An 18197-nucleotide genomic window follows, 5' to 3' on the forward strand; every position below is an offset into this window, starting at 1 on the left:
TAGGGGGAGATTTATCAAAACTTGTCCAGAGGAAAAGTTGCTGAGTAGCCCATAGCAACCAATCAGATTGCTTCTTTCACTTTTGAAAAGGCCTCTGAAAAATTTTATAAGTGATCTTATTGGTTGCTATGGCAACTCAGCAACTTTTCCTCTGGACAGGTTTTGATAAATCGCCCCATTGTGTTTTGGTACCATTTCAGCATAGCATGAAAAAGTATGAGCACTGAGATGATGTCAGGCTAGCCCAGAATACTCTGCTGCAAGTAGCAAGATCACACGATAGCAGGTTAACAAATTATTGCTTGCATACAGCTCCCAGGCCAATCAGGAGACAGCATAGGGATGAGATTGATAAAACTCTATACACTGCATTGCAGCCAGAATCTTAAAGAGAAAGCTGAGTAGTGAGCAGTATCCAGAGCAACTCACTGTGGAACTACTGATCCCAGAAAGCTTTCAGACTACAACACAAAGCAGTTAGACAAAAGTATTTTGCAGTGGGCTGCCCTGCGTATTTGTCTGTATTTTCTGTGTGTAAACAAATACTGTATAGAGCATTTCTAGCTATGTTTAACAAAAAAAAATTGCATTTCTAGTGTTGAAAGCTCACTGGGCCTTTTAAGCCATGTTTCCTGTATTTTCTGAGTTTAACCAAATAGAAAGCATTTTTATATAAGTTTAACAAACCAAAAATAAACATAATGTTAGTGTTAAAAGTTCAATGGGTCTGTTATGCTTTACCTCTCTTTTCTAGATTTAACAAAATATAAAGAATTTATAGCGGGGTTGCTTAAAAAGCAGTATTTTAAGCTGTGAGAATAAAATATGACTAGGCCTTTTACACTATGTTAACTGTATTTTCTGTATTTAGGGGGTTCAGTAACAATGCCATTCTACAGTCATAAAAAAATAAACGTCTATTTACCTCCCGCCTCTTTCCCGCTGCCTCTGTTGTCCTGCTGTAGTGTGCTCTTCCTCCTAGAAATAGACTGATGTCAGTCAGAAAGACTGATGCCAATAACTGAGCCGCAGTGTGACTTATTGACCTCAGGGAACCAGGAAGAGGAGCGCACAGGGGACCACAGTGGGGCAATAGAGACACCGAGTGGGAGTGGCCGGAGGTAAAGTAGATGTTTATTTTTTTTTATAACAGGCAGAATGAAAATGTTGCTAAAAAACCTACGTATCCTAGAGTACTCCTTTAACCCCTTAAGGACCAAGGGTTTTTCCATTTTCATTTTTTCCTCCTTGCCATTAAAAAATCATAACTCTTCTAATTTTGCACCTAAAAATCCATATGATGGCTTATTTTTTGCGCCACCAATTCTACTTTGCAATGAGGTCAGTCATTTTGCCCAAAAATCTACGGCGAAACGGAAAAAAAATCATTGTGAGACAAAATTGAAAAAAAAAACCTGCTGTTTTGTATCTTTTGGGGGCTTCCGTTTCTATGTAGTACATTTTTCGGTAAAAATGACTCCTTATCTATATTCTGTAGGTCTATACGATTAAAATTATACTCTACTTATATAGGTTTGATTTTGTCGTACTTCTGGAAAAAATCATAACTACATGCAGGAAAATGAATACGTTTAAAATTATTAAACATTATTTCTACTTGTAAGGGTGAAAGTTGATTGGCAGTTTAGTTAGCTAGTTAGTGAGTGACAAATCAGGTTTTTTTTTGTAAAATAAAATGTCTGGTAAAGGAATAGTTGGATGAGGATTGGGTAGAGGGAAGAGTCCCCTTCCATGCCTTTCACCAGCACACATGCTGGTGGCAGTACCAGCACTGTGGGCACCACTCATTTGCCCAGGTACAGTACAGGTAGAATCAGCAGCCAGGTGGCTTGTGATAGTAGCAGCAGCAGCAAGACTTGTGTTGACTCATTCTTGGTCAGCTCAGGAGGAGGAGGAGTCTGATAATATGACGTTGAGTCGGGCGTCATTGGAATCCTCATCGTCTGCAGTTACTAATACAGTGAAAATGTGCTTCCTAGACGGTCTGTTCCAACATCTTTGTCTTTGCTCTCCCCAGCAGGAGGATAGCATTAGGAATTGTGTGGACAGTCAACCGTAAAAAGCATACAAAACCCCTTAACGACACAGTCCATTTTGGCCTTAAAGTGTACCTGTCATTAACAAAAACGTATGTAATGTAGAAGATACCATTATAGGTATATTTGTAAGGTACATTGGTTAAAAAATATGTATATTTTTGGGTGAAAAAATGCTGTCCCTGCAGCTGTTGCCTGTGTGTCTCTGTGAGGAGACCAAATACAGGAAGTAAGGGTGGGGCAAACAGGGCTCTGTGCAGGATCCTGGCTTGTCAATCATCTTGCTGTGTGAGCCAAGAGAATATCACAGAGCCTCACTGCACAGAGCCCTGCTTGTACTCACGGCACAGAGCTCTGCTTGTCCTCAGTGTACAGAGCCCTGCTTGTCCTCAGTGCACAGAGCCCTGCTTGTCCTCAGTGTACAGAGCCCTGCTTGTCCTTAGTGTACAGAGCTCTGCTTGTCCTCAGTGTACAGAGCCCTGCTTGTCCTCATTGCGTAGAGCCCTGCTTGTCCAACAACTGGAGGCACACTGGTTGGGAAACATTGTCTGTTTCCTAACTCAGTGTTTCCCAACCTGTGTGCCTCCAGCTGTTGCAAAACTATAACTCCCAGCATGCACTGACAGACCATGCATGTTAAGAGTTGCAGTTTTACAACAGCTGGAGGCACACATGTTGGGAAACACTGAGTTAAGTAACAAACTCAGTGTTTTGCAACCAGTGTGCCTCCAGCTGTTGCATAACTAAAACCCCCAGCATGCATGGGCAGCCAAAGGGCATGCTGGAAGTTGTAGTAGTATGCCTCCAGCTGTTGCATAACTACAAATCCCAGCATGCCCTTCTGCTGTCCGTGCATGCTGGGGTTGTAGTTTTTGCAACAGCTGAAGGCACACTGGTTGCGTAACACTGAGAGTTTTTTCCTCACTCAGTGTTTTGCAACCAGTGTGCCTCCAGCTGTTGCATAACTGCAACCCCCAGCATGCACGGACAGCCAAAGGGAATGCTAGGAGTTGTAGTTTTGCAACAGCTGGATGTTTGCCGCCCCCCTCCCCATGTGAATGTACAGGCTACATTCACACGGGTGGGTTTACAGTGAGTTTCTTGCTGCAAGTTTGAGATGCAGCAAACTATCCGCTTCAGCTCAAACTCCCAGCGGGAAACTGGCTGTGAACTCCGGCCCGTGTGATTTTACCCTAAAAACACTACACTACACCTACACAAAATTAAAGGTAAAACACTACATGTACACATACTGCTACATAGTTACCCCCCCCCTTCAATAAAAATGAGAAACGTCTGGTACGGCATGGTTTCTAAAACAGCCTCCAGCTGTTGCAAAACAGGCAAGTGTAATTCTTGCATCCGGGTCTGTCCCGGGTATGTCCCTATGCAAATCCCTAATTTAGGCCTCAAATGCGCATGGTGCTCTCTGACTTTGGAGCCCTGTCGTATTTCTAGGCAACAGTTTAGGGCCACATATGGGGTATTTCTGTACTCGGGAAAAATTGCCTAACAAATTTAGGGGGCTTTTTACCCCCTATGAAAAGGTAAAGTTGGGGCCTACTCCAGCATGTTATTGTAAAAAAAAAAATGCTACACTGACATTCTGGTGTTGCCCCATACTTTTCATTTGCACAAGAAGAAAAAGGAGTACCAAAATACCCCATATGTGGACGTAAAATGCTTTGCGGACGCACAACAAGGCTCAGAAGTGAGAGCGTCATGTACATTTGAGGTGATTTGCACAGAGGTGGCTGATCGTTACAGCGGTTCTGACATAAACAAAAAAAAAAACATCAACATGTGACCCCATTTTGGAAACTACACCATTCAGGGAACATAACAAGGGGTATATTGAGCCTTAACACCCCACAGGTGTTTGAAGAATTTCCGTTAAAGTTGGATGTTTTTCACAAAAATGCAGGTGTTATCCAAAATTTTTCATTTTCCATTTTACATCCAACTTCAACGCAAAGTCATCAAACACCTATGAGGTGTTAAGGTTCACTATACCCCTTGTTACGTTCCTTGGTTAAAAATGCCATGTGTTTTTTTTGTTTTTGTTTTTTTTGCTGTTCTGGCACCCTGGGGACTTTCTAAATGTAACATGCCCCCCAAAAACCATTTCAGCAAAATTCTCTTTCAAAAAGCCAAATTTTGCTCCTTCTCTTCTGAGCATTGTAGAGCACCAGCAGAGCACTTAACGTCCACATATGGGGCATTTTCTTAATAAGGAGAAATTGGGCTTCAAATTTCGGGGTCCATTTTCACCTATTACCCCTTGTGAAAAAGAAAAATTGAGTGTAACACTATCATTTTAATGTTAAAAATCTAATTTTCCATTTTCATGTCCAATTTCCACGCAAAGTCATAAAACACATGTGAGGTGTTAAGGTTCACCTACACCCTTGTTATGTTCCTTGAGGGGTGTAGTTTCCAAAATAGTTATTTTGCTGTTCTGGCACCATGGGGGCTTCCTAAATGCAACATGACCCCCAAAAACCATGACAGCTAAATTTTTTTTTTAATTCCCACAGTTGCTCTTTCCCTCTTGAGCCATGTTGTGAGCCTGCAGAGCACTTTATGTCAACATATGAGGTATTCTATACTTGAGAGAAATAGGTCTACACATTTTGGGGGGCTTTTTCTCCATTTACCACTTTTAAAAAGGAAAAAAAATGGGGCTACAAGAACATGTTAGTGTAAAAAATGCAGGTTTTGATTTTTTTCCTCCACTTTGCTGCTATTCTTGTGAATGTCATTTTGAATACTTTGAGGGGTAAAGTTTCTATAATGGGGTAATTTATGGGGTATCTCTCACAGAAAGGCCCCTCAAATCCACTTCAAACTTAACTGGTCCCTGAAAAATTCAGATTTTGAAATTTTTGTGAAAATTTTGAAAATTGCTGCTATACTTTGAAGCCCTCTAATGTCATCAAAAAGTAAAAACATGTCAACTTTATGATCCAAACATAAAGTAGACATATTGTATTTGTGAATCAATATAAAATGTATTTGGAATATCCATTTTCCTTACAAGCAGAGAGCTTCAAAGTTAGAAAAATGCTAAATTTTCAACATTTTCATAAAATTTTGTGATTTTTCCCCAAGAAAGGATGCAAGTAACACTGAAAATGTATCACTATGTTAAAGTAGAATATGTAACGAAAAAACTGTCTTGGAATCAGAATAAACTGTTATCCCAGAGTTATTAATGCATAAAGTGACAGTGGTCAGAATTGCAAAAAATGATCCGTCCTTAAGGTGAAAAAGGGCTGAGTCCTTAAGGGGTTAAGGACCAATTTCATTTTTGCATTTTCATTTTTTCTGCCTCGCCTCCGAAGAGTCATAACTCTTATTTTGCATTCCACAAACCCATATGAGGCTTGTTTTTTTGCATGACCAATTGTACATTGTAATGACACCTTTTATCTTACCCTAAAATGTATGGTGCAACCAAAAAAATATTTTGTGGGGAAATTGAAAAGACAAACCGCAATTTTGCTACTTTTAAAGGGTTTCGTTTTTACGCAGTGCACTTTACGGTAAAACTGACATGTTTTCTTTATTCTGTGAGTAAATATGATATAAATGATACCCATGTTTACGTGTTTTTCTTTTATTGTACTATTTTTTTTTTTTAAAAAGCAGCTAATAGCAGCTCCTGCACTTGCTTCTCATATGGGACGTAAATGTACTCCCTTGTGCGTTAAGTACCAACGCATCAGGACATATATTTATGTCCATTGTTCTTAAGGGGTTAAACAACCTGTTAGTTACCATGGGTTACCGCATGTCACTGTATCTTTGAGATTAAGTTATCCTTAAAACCATTTTAAGAGTACTTTAATACATTTGTATGTGACCTAGCAGTGTTATACTGGGCTTTAGAGCTCAAAGGCAGTGTCATACAAAAGTTTTGAGGTTTATTGCATTCCGGATTTGCTTAGAACTTAGTTGCTGCAGACCAAATTTTTTTGAAAAAATTCTGTAAGGCTGGCGAACCAAACTTTTGAAAATTTTGCTCCACTCTGCTGTTTATCTACAGTGCCTAATGAAAGTATTCTTCCTTGCGTTTCTCCCATTTTGTTGCACTACAGTCTAAAATTAAAATAGATTTTTTGAACTTTTGTATTATTTGATGTACACAACATGACTAGTACCCTGAAGGTGCAAAATATATTTTGCTGTAACAGAAACAAAAATGTCCGTTCCCCCCCCCCCCCCTCTGATCACATCCTTGCAACATCTATATATAAAACTCAATGTATGTGTGCATGTTCCAACATCACTTCCACACATGTTACTAATATGCCAACTACATACATAAAGTAGGTAAATATACCCTCACCCAACTCCCATTTGCGACAGTCAGGGTTTTTGTTTAAAATCCCATGCAAATCTATGGGAAATGTATGTTCCAGCATAACTTACAAATGGCTGAAGTAAAACTATATGATAGTTAAATTAACCCTTACATGAAGGATGAGGTTTTTGTCTTAAGTCCCATGCAAGTATATAGGAATTTCAATACCTTATTCCAAGCTCTGCTCTGCATCTCCTGGTGAGTGCGTCAGTCCGGCCAACCCCTCCCGCATGCCACACCCCCTCTCACAAAGCCACACCCACAATTTAAGCTACATCCCTTTTTATTTTCTACCCTTTTTGTGCATTGGTATGGCATCAGTCCAACCACACCCCTCCCACATGCCAAACCCACCTAACAAAGCCACACCCCCAATTGAAGCCACATCCCTTTTCATTTTCTACCCTTTTTGTGCATTGGTATGGCATGCAAGTTATGCCCACTTCCACACAACCTTGCCTCCTTCTATTTTCATCCTACAATCTCTTCATAACAGCTCAGCCCCACCTGAGGACGGGATATGAGGATGAGATATGAGGACAGGATATTAGAGTGGGAGATGAAGACAGGATATGAGGATGCGATATGAGGGCGGGATATGAGGTCTAGATATGAGGACAGGAGATAAAGACAGGATATGGGGATAGGATATGAGGACGGCATATGAGGTCAGGATATGAGGTCTAGATATGAGGACGTGATATGAGGTCGGGATATGTGGATTGGACATAAGGTCGGGATGGGAGGACAGAATATGAGGACAGGGTATGAGAGCGGGAGATAAGGATGGGATATGAGGACAGGATATGAGGATAGGATATGAGGATGGGATATGAGGACAGGATATAAAGTCGGGATATGAAGTCGGGATATGAGGACAGGATATGAGGACGGGATATGAGGACAGGATATAAATTCGGGATATGAGGGCAGGATATGAGAACTGGATATGAGGACTGGATAGGAGGATGGGATGTGAGGTTGGGATATGAGGACAGTATATATGGTCAGGATATAGGGTCGGGATATAAGGTCATGATATGAGAAAGGGATATGAGAACGGGATATGAGGACAAGTACTTCCTCCTATGTTGCTTTTCCTCCACCACAAGGATTAGGTAGGAAAAATGGGGCAACGCCGGGTACTCAGCTAGTAGTATTATATACTTAACAAAAGGCCAGAGGTACATTGTGACTTTCTTAGTTCTACTGATTGATTTTAATTATCAACTTATAAGTGTAGTCCAAAGCAATATACTCATTTTATTAAATCTTGTGAACCGCAGTTGTCATTTGTTAAAATCAATCAGTACTATTACATGAAGACTTACATTAGTTAATGAGTAGTTTCACATGACATATTTTTCTGTACAAAAAATCCTTTGTGGACTCCACAGCAGATATCTGAAGCATACCTTTAGATTTGCCTATAGGAAAAATAGGCAGCCGCCTAGAGCGCACTCTTGATAGGGTGCGATGCTCTGCCCACAGCAATACAGTTAGCCAGCATCTGAAGCACCTGTCCATTCAGCAAAATCCCACAAAACCCCTAACTAATTACATGAGGAGGAGGTTTGTTACTGTGTGTCACCCCAGTAGTAAGGTTAAAAACAGTAGCAAGAGGTCCCCTTTAGGCGCAAAAGATTCTCCAGATGGGATCAGACAGGGTGATGTATTTAAAAATGACAATGTTTTATTTGATCCAATGACGCGTTTCGGGTATACACCCTTCCTCAGATTGACATAACAGAGAAGTGTTCAAACAAGGTATATATATACACTTAAAAAGTCTGCCACAATTTGGCGGGTAAATTCACATATATGCACTGAAGGATATAAAATACAATTGGTACTATAGGTAAAAATACATAAAATACATACAATACTATGGGATAAATTATAGTTTAAAATTATATATATTGAATTGACAAGAGGAATTAAAATTTTCACGTAAAAACGGAAGTAGATTTTGCATTGCAACGAGGCTTGATCTGCAAGTAGAACGATTGACATATCGGGCTTGTAAGGGATCAGGAATGAGGCTTGGAACTTCTGGGACACAGCTTTCCCGGATGTGGATATGTAAAACATACAAAGTAAAAATAGAGAGACATTTATTAATATAAGATAAAATAAAAGAGTTTATGGGTGACTGAGCTGGGACAAATATATATGAGATCGCTGGAGTGAATATAGAAATTGTGCTGCCGGATGTAGAGTAATACACAGCATAGCATCGCGGAAATTTATGAATGAACGATCGCATAGTAGTTGTAAGGATTTATGAGTCAGTGACCAAAAGTGACCAAAACATAAACCAGGAAGCATAGGAACTGAGAAGTGGTCTGTGGTCACCACCTGCAGAGCCACTCCTTTTTTGGGGGTGTCTTGCTAATTGCCTATAATTTCCACCTGTTGTCTGTTCCATTTGCACAACAGCATGTGAAATTGATTGTCAATCAGTGTTGCTTCCTGAGTGGACAGTGCGATTTCACAGAAGTGTGATTGACTTGGAGTTACATTGTGTTGTTGAAGTGTTCCCTTTATTTCTTTGAGCAGTGTATTATTTATTTGTAATTGTGAATTGTGTCATATTTAACAACACTACTTGAAATACATGTTTTCTCCTGTAAATGTTTTTCTCTAAGTAAAATATAGCAAAATATCTTCTTTTTTTCCAGACAAAATGTAATTTATGAATACTTGAACTGAGAGCAGTTTACCAAAGCCCTTAGTACTTTATTGTAGTAAAACAGACCAATCTTCTGGATCTGCATTGTGCAAAAAAGATATAAAAGATATAAAATAAGATGTCTGATCGTGGGGGTCCCACCGCTGGGGACCCCCCGCAATATAGCATACAGCACCCACTGTATCTGATAGTGACATCACGACTCTGCCCCCGTGTGACGTCAGACCCCGCCCCCTCAATGCAAGTCTATGGGAGGGGGCGTGGTAGCCATCAAGCCCCTTCCCATAGACTTGCTTTGAGGGGGCGGGGTCTGATGCCACACGGGGGCGGAGTCGTGATGTCACAATCTTCCGTCCCTGTGGTCGGGAGACAGAACCTCCAGAGCTTCCGGAAGCAGATACGGTGGATGCTGCATGCTATATTGCGGGGGTCCCCAGCTGCGGGACCCCCGCAATCAGACATCTTATCCCCTATCCATTGGATAGGGGTTAAGAAGTCTAGGGGTGGAGTTCCCCTTTAAGACAAGGCAGGTGCACAATATCATAACAGAGAAGAGAAAAGACATTTTTGGTCTGTTCTGCTCCATCACAAATTACTTCCTATAACTCCATTTTCCTCTACCCTCCAGATTATGAAGTTAAATGTGAAGTAGTTTACTTATGACAAGTTTCCTGTACAAACCCATCACATATTCTTAGCTCCTTTATAAGCCCCTTATGAAAGTGCAGGACATTTAATATTCCATGCATGAAATGAAACATTTTCAATAACCCTCACCTACCTGGGAATCTATTACGGATTTCTTCAGCTTCTATGCAGTTTAACATTTCATGTGTAACTATAACTCATGTTTTACAACATGCATAAAAGTTCAGTTCAGCATTCTTTCATTTTCTAGATATTTCTTTGTATTTTCATTATTCATTTCAGGAAAGAATTGTTGCCTCTGTTTATCACATTGTTACAAAACTGAATGCTGTAACTGTCATCTTATTAATAATAAAGTTGAAAATAATACGGGAAGAGAAAAAGGGAGAGAGATGAAATGGCAATATAACTATCACATAACAGAAAAAGTAGAAAAAGAAATTAAAAAGTGGTAAAACTGCACTTTAGTGATGTCATCACAGGGGAAAAAATGTAAGGGGTATTCCAGGAAAAAACTATTTTTTTTATATAGATATGTATCAACTGGCTCCAGAAAGTTAAACAGATTTTCAAATTACTTCTATTAAAAAATCTTAATCCTTCCAATAATTATCAGCTGCTGAAGTTGAGTTGTTCTTTTCTGTCTGGCAACAGTGCTCTCTGCTGACATCTCTGCTTGCCTCGGGAACTGCACAGAGTAGAAGAGGTTTGCTATGGGGATTTGCTTCTATTCTGGACAGTTCCTGAGACAGGTGTCATCAGAGAGCACTTAGACAGAAAAGATAAACTCAACTTCAGCAGCTCATAAGTACCGAAAGGATTAATATTTTTTTATAGAAGCAATTTACAAATCTGTTTAACTTTCTGGAGCCAGTTGATATATAAAAAAAAGTTTTTTCCCGGATAACCCCTTTAAGATTAATAAAGGAGTAATCTATAAAGGACATCATAACTTTTTTATAGACCAATCAATGATTAGAATTAATTGCTGACTCCATTTGCATACAGAAATTCTAAAAACAAATCCTCAGTGCAATATAAATCATGGTAAACAAGAACAAGACATATGTAAAGTTCTTGCTTGGGACCTGAATTTGTGAAACATCTACAAAAAGTAGGAATTTTTCAGCAACATTTTGGTACATGTTGTTTATTTTTAACTGTCAAAGTTTTTGTTCTAGTTTTTGTCATAGTCAGTTCCTTCATGAACCCCTTTCACATAAGATAAGTGGCTGCAGGCGACATCTACAATCTTCTAATGGTTCCCGCAGTAAATCGATGTGCACTACAGTTTCCCTGCAGGTCTCCTTCATGAATACCTATGAATTATTCTATGTCAAATTCTCACATGCTTGATCTTTTGTTCTTCCAAAATCTGTCATCGGGGAATAGTTGTGAAACCCTTATATGTATAGCATAATCTGTTCATCAGTGAATTCAGTCAACTTACTGTATATGGGTATGGCTACCTTTAGATTTAGCAGCTGTTTCAGGTGACCAGCACCCCAACAGTCACATATGCCCTGTGACCACCAATGAAAACTTGTATAGCTGCCTCTATTTTAAACATAGCAGTGACTAAACTTCATAAATGTTAAATCAGAAGAAAAGCACATCCGCCATATCTCTTGGGTATTCAACAGCTAGGCTCTTGACCTTTGCCCACACAATTGCTTGTTGCTCTTTATTTTTAACATTAACCCCACATATTTAACAAATAGGCCAACCAGATAGGACAAAAATATAATAAAGCTTATACAGTACAGACCAAAAGTTTGGAAACACCTTCTCATTCAGAGTTTTCTTTATTTTCATGACTATGAAAATTGTAGATTCACACTGAAGGCATCAAAACTATGAATTATAGACATAACAAAAAAGTGTGAAACAACTGAAAATATGTCATATTCTAGGTTCTTCAAAGTAGCCACTGTTTGCTTTGATTACTGCTTTGCACACTCTTGTCATTCTCTTGATGATCTTCAAGAGGTAGTCACCTGAAATGGTCTTCCAACAGTCTTGAAGGAGTTCCCAGAGATGTTTAGCACTTGTTGGCCCTTTTGCCTTCACTCTGCGGTCCAGCTCACCCCAAACCATCTCGATTGGGTTCAGGTCCGGTGACTGTGGAGGCCAGGTCATCTGGCGCAGCACCCCATCACTCTCCTTCTTGGTCAAATAGCCCTTACACAGCCTGGAGGTGTGTTTGGGGCCATTGAAAAATAAATGATGGTCCAACTAAACGCAAACCGGATGGAATAGCATGCTGCTGCAAGATGCTGTGGTAGACATGCTGGTTCAGTATGCCTTCAATTTTGAATAAATCCCCAACAGTGTCACCAGCAAAGCACCCCCACACCATCACACCTCCTCCTCCACACCAGCACACCTGTGAAGTGAAAACCATTTCAGGTGATTACCTCTTGAAGCTCAACAAGAGAATGCCAAGAGTGTGCAGAGCAGTAATCAAAGCAAAAGGTGGCTACTTTGAAGAACCTAGAATATGACATATCTTCAGTTGTTTCAAACTTTTTTGTTATGTATATAATTCCACATGTGTTAATTCATAGTTTTGATGCCTTCAGTGTGAATCTACAATTTTCATACAATACAGTATACATCTACCACAGTAGTGCACCTAAATTTCTGTATTGTATTATTCTAATTGTTACACATCCACACCGTTTATCTGGTGTAGGATTCTATTGTGGCACTTGTAGTCCACTGCAGGCATCCTCCATTGTATGCATTTTTATGCTGGGGATCGCCCCTAGCAACGGACTACAAGGGCAGGATCTGCTCCCCCAGTATATATGCACAAGCGCATTTGGGGTTGAGCACCTCCAGCCTTTTGAGACCACGTTTTTTGTTGTTGTTTTACAATTTTCATAGTCATGAAAATAAAGAAAACTCTGAATGAGAAGGTGTGTCCAAACTTTTGGTCAGTACTGTATGTTTCCCAACATACAGTGCATAGTGAAAGTACTCGACCCCCTTGAACTTTTCAAAATTTTGCAATATTTCAGGCTTCAAACATAAAGATTTAAAACTGTAACTTTTTGTGAAGAATCAACAACAAGTGGGACACAATCATGAAGTGGAACGAAATTTATTGGATATTTCAAACTTTTCAGCAAATAAAAAGCTGAAAAATTGGGCGTGCAAAATTATTCAGCCCCCTTAAGTTAATACTTTGTAGCTCCACCTTTTGCTGGGATTACTGCTGTAAGTCGCTTGGGGTATATCTCTATCAATTTTGCAAATCGAGAGACTGAAATTTTTGCCTATTCCTCCTTGCAAAACAGCTCAAGCTCAGTGAGGATGGATGGAGAGCGTTTGTGAACAGCAGTTTTCAGTTCTTTCCACAGATTCTCGATTGGATTCAGGTCTGGACTTTGACTTGGCCATTCTAACACCTGGATATGTGAATATTTGTGAACCATTCCATTGTAGATTTTGCCTTATGTTTTGGATCATTGTCTTGTTGGAAGACAAATTTCCGTCCCAGTCTCAGGTCTTTTGCAGACTCCATCAGGTTTTCTTCCAGAATGGTTCTGTATTTTGCTCCATCCATCTTCCCATCAATTTTAACCATCTTCCCTGTCCCTGCTGAAGAAAAGCAGGCCCAAACCATGATGCTGCCACCACCATGTTTGACAGGGGGATGGTGTGTTCAGGGTGATGAGCTGTGTTGCTTTTACGCGAAACATAATGTTTTGCATTGTTGCCAAAAAGTTTGATTTTGGTTTCATCTGACCAGAGCACCTTGTTCCACATGTTTGGTGTGTCTCCCAGGTGGCTTGTGGCATGCTTTAAACAACACTTTTTATGGATATCTTTAAGAAATGGCTTTCTTCTTGCCACTCTTCCATAAAGGCCAGATATGTGCAGTATACGACTGATTGTCGTCCTATGGACAGAGTCTCCCACCTCAGCTGTAGATCTCTGCAGTTCATCCAGAGTGATCATGGGCCTCTTGGCTGCATCTCTGATCAGTCTTCTCCTTGTATGAGCGGAAAGTTTAGAGGGACGGCCAGATCTTCGTAAATTTGCAGTGGTCTGATACTCCTTCCATTTCAATATTATCGCTTGCACAGTGCTCCTTGGGATGTTTAAAGCTTGGGAAATCTTTTTGTATCCAAATCCGGCTTTAAACTTCTCCACAACAGTCTCTCGGACCTGCCAGGTGTGTTCCTTGTTCTTCATGATGCTCTTTGCGCTTAAAACGGACCTCTGAAACTATCACAGTGCAGGTGCATTTATACGGAGACTTAATTACACACAGGTGGATTCTATTTATCATTAGTCATTTAGGTCAACATCGGATCATTCAGAGATCCTCACTGAACTTCTGGAGAGAGTTTGCTGCACTGAAAGTAAAGGGGCTGAATAATTTTGCACGCCCAATTTTTCAGTTTTTTATTTGTTAACAAAGTTTGAAATATCCAATAAATTTCATTCCACTTCATGATTGTGCCTCACCTGTTGTTGATTCTTCACAAAAAATTACGGTTTTATATCTTTATGTTTGAAGCCTAAAATGTGGCAAAAGGTCGAAAAGTTCAAGGAGGCTGAATACTTTCACTATGCACTGTATGTGAAAATATACAAGAATGCAGGTGTTTTGCGTTTTAATAGAAGCCGCACACACTCGCTGATTGACACACAGGTCCCAGCGCATGCGTCCCTTCGCTTATCCCCCGTGTATGCCGCGGCGTGTGTTGTCATGCTCTGCTCTTCAAAAAAACTTTATTCAGATGTGCACCTTTATTAATACTGAATATCTAATAGTGTCCGCTATCCTCTTCTTTCTTCTTGCTGTGCGGGTGACCAGAGACGCGCGCTCTGTTGCTTCTATTCCCAATGACTAGAGGCAAAGAGGAAGCGTGCTCCCAGCCTTTAACACTGGGCATGAGCAATGAGAAGGTAGGCGGCGAGAGAGAGCGCTTGCCATGACAACACACGCTGCGGCATGCACGGGGGATAAGTGAAGGAGCACATGCGCTGGGACCTGTGTATTAATAAATCAGCGGTGCCAGTGCTTACGTGAAGGGGATAGGCGTGGTGGCGGGGCATTGCGAACCTCACGCCACGCCTATCCGACTGTGTATGGCTTCCATCAAAACAGTTTTTTGAGGTAATAAAGGACAGCAGACAGAAGGTAAAAACACTGCCTAATACACAATCTGCACACAGTACAAAGGCTGCGTGTAGGGTATATTGCCCAGATTTGATGTCAGTCGCGCTTTAAAGTCTGGCTTAGGCCCCTTACCCGATGACATCTACTACAAATGGCTCAGCATATTTGGGTGCCCTGTTACAGATTTTAAGTCAAGGTCCAGTTGCTCATGTTATGCAATTGTTTTCCAACACAACTTTGAGCCCAGTTGTGCAGCATATCTTTAGTTCAAGGTACAGAATGCTCAATGTAGGTGGATTTACCCAGAAAAAGTTCTGTAACATTCTTCTACCTCAGCTACTGTATTTTAATCTAGGATATACAATTTACTTGGATGTGTAATATATTTCATTTTCCAAGAAGTACTCTACTTATTTCACATAAATTGAATCAGGTACTTAAGTGTACCATCTAGGAAGTCTCATAAAAGTTTCATATTACTCTGTGGCTTAATCATTTATGTACCTCAAACAATTCTGAAAACAATACAATACTGGATCATAATACATAAATCTGTAAGGTGATATCCTTTGCTGAGCTTTGGAATGAAAATACACCAGCCAAGAGTGGCAAAATTGTGTGATTGTTTTTGTGCCAGCCCATTTTCTGCCCCAAAAAATTTCCTTCAGTTATGGACACAGAACAATAGATCACACAAGCACATCACGCACATCATGCATATCACGCACATCACGCACATCACGCACCTACTGTAGTTGAACTGTGGTTCTGTTTTCTGCAGAGCTATAAATGGAGCACCCTTTAACATACATGGGGCATTTACTGCACTTTTATCCATTTTCACAAGGAGGCATATGATATGGAAAATGTATCATAGTATAAATAGTTTTGAGCGGACCAGCAATATACCTTAGTGGTGAGCGCTGGGTTCTTGCAGCCCTGGAGTTGTGTTTTTCAGTACATCCAAGGTAAAAATATTCATGTTCTTCCTTTGTTTGCATGGGTTTTCAACTACACTCTTATGAAATAGACCAGTGTGTTTGAGATTAGTAGTTTGTGTGTATTTTTATTTACCTCGTCCTGTTCTAGCACCATGTCTCCTGCTATTGATGACCAAATAGAGATGCTTCTTACCCTTCTATTTGCATGCTTCCTTGCTCCACAACCTGCTGCTTTGGCTGAATAGCTGTAATGGCATGCCAAAGGAACAGGCACTCACAGATGACATCAGGCTTGCCAGCCTATTTAAAGGGAAATGCTATACTGTATATGGTGTTTAACCCCTTAAGGATGAGCGCTGTAAATGTACGGCGCTCCAAAGAGTTGCTGTACATTTACGGCGCTGTGTTCCGTGACCACTGCGTCTCCGGTGATTGGGCCGGGATGGCGGTTGTTATCTAACAGTAGCCACTCCAGCATATCGCCCAGGGGGGTCCTGAGACAATTCTGACTGGAAAATCACGGCATTTCCAGGCCAATCGGGTCACTAGTTACCCGCTGGCCTGGAAAATAGGGGTGATTGGAGCTGTCCGAGACAGCACCAATCACCCCGATGCAGCAGGAATAAGGCGGCAGGGGTGCCACCTCACGATCGAGGTGATTGGTTAGCAGGGAACAATCCAGAGGGCGAGAGCAGGTGCCCTGAAGAAAAGGTCGGACTCACCGGTAGCTGCGGTGGGGAGAAGATCCTAGCGGCGGCAGGGACAGAAGATCCGGGCAGCAGCGGCGGTGGTGAGAGTATCCAGGCAGCAGCAGGAGGTGTGCCCTGTGCCTCCTGCTGTTGCATAAGTGCAACTCCCAGCATGATCTTTGGCTTTCTGTGCATGCTGGGAGTTGTAGTTATGGAAGAGCAAATGCCACTTGTTTTCCACTAGCTCATGCATAAGTACAACTCCCAGCATGCACGGACAGACACAGGGCATGCTGGGTGTTGTAGTTATGTGCATTCAGCTGTTACATAACTACAACACCCAGCATGCCTTTTGACTGTCTGTGCATGCTGAGAGTGGTGGTTATGCAACAGCTGGAGACACACTTTTTGATTGCCTCCAGCTTTTGCATAACTACAACTCCCAGCATGCCTGAACAGTCAAAAGGCATGCTGGGCATTGTAGTTATGCAACTGTTGAATCAACATAACTACAACTCACCACATGCCGTTGACTGTCCGGGCATGCTGGGAGTTGTTATGCAATAGATAGTGGATAAAAGTTCCATACTCAGAAGAAATGGGGTTACAAATTTTGGGTGGCATTTTCTCCTATTACCCCTTGTCACGCCCCCTCCCATAGGCTTGCACTTACGTGACATCAGAATACTCCGGCCCCGTGATCAGCAGTCATCAGACCCGGAACGAACATGCTCCGGGGGCTGATTGTAACGGGGTGCTGTGTGAAAGATCCCCAGCGGCGGGACCCCCGCGATCAGGCATCTTATCCCCTATCCTTTGGATAGGGGATAAGTTGTCTTAGCACCGGAGTACCCCTTTAAGCCCTGTCAAAATGTGCATTATTTATGAGATGACTAATAGCCACACAATAGATCAACCCCTCAGTCATACCACTAGGAGAATACGCAGCTTTTAATTGACAGGAACATTCAGGAGGTCATTTAAGTTAAACAACTTAAAATTGAAATTTGTGTAAAAGGAACAAATTCACTTCCCAAAAATGACTTCTAAATAATAAAAAGCCGGGCAGTCTAAAATGAAATGCTATAAATATATTCCTCTTACAGAGCTGCAGTCCTGGTTTAGCTGTACAAACTGCTGTCTAAGTAGGAAAATGCTTTCAAGTTTAGCAATCCCTTTGGATTTTACCATGGTAATATTCACTTTTCAAACACTTTTATGTTGAGCTTTACATTTTTATGTAAGGAAAATGATCCTTCAGGGTGTTACAGTGAAAACTTCTTTACATACATTTTCTAAGTTAAATAACACTCACATTTAGCATAACATTGTGTGTTAATTATTACAATAATAAACATGATATACATATATATATATATATATATATATATATATATATATATATATATATAGCAACAGCAATTCTTTGGTTGTATTATATATATATATATATATATATATATATATATTGTGACAAGGAAAGAGTGTATTTCCTTGACTCACCCTGAAGAATATCTCACCTGCTTCTTAAGTCATGAGGCAGCAGGGAAGGGATGTGTATATAAGATGGAGACTCAGTCTAATCTGTGCTCTCCCTTGGAAACAGTATGCTGGCTGTTAGAGGGGGAGACACATGGACCATGTTTAGGTAACACGCAGCAGGCGCT

General features: G+C 40.7%; 1 protein-coding gene and 1 long non-coding RNA gene across 3 annotated transcripts in view; one reads left to right on the forward strand and one right to left on the reverse strand.

The window, feature by feature from the left end:
* The window catches only part of LOC130355452 (uncharacterized), a 66689-nt gene extending 65699 nt beyond the window's left edge, over positions 1 to 990 (reverse strand). For both annotated transcript variants that reach the window (XR_008888530.1, XR_008888529.1), the window contains exon 1: positions 926 to 990. This is a non-coding gene — a long non-coding RNA (uncharacterized LOC130355452). The remainder of the gene's footprint in view (positions 1 to 925) is intronic.
* GPC6 (glypican 6) overlaps positions 1 to 18197 on the forward strand; it is a 795255-nt gene that overhangs the window by 508935 nt on the left and 268123 nt on the right. The window lies entirely within an intron of this gene.

This window comes from Hyla sarda, chromosome 2 (assembly GCF_029499605.1).
Source record: "Hyla sarda isolate aHylSar1 chromosome 2, aHylSar1.hap1, whole genome shotgun sequence".
Lineage (NCBI taxonomy): Eukaryota > Metazoa > Chordata > Amphibia > Anura > Hylidae > Hyla > Hyla sarda.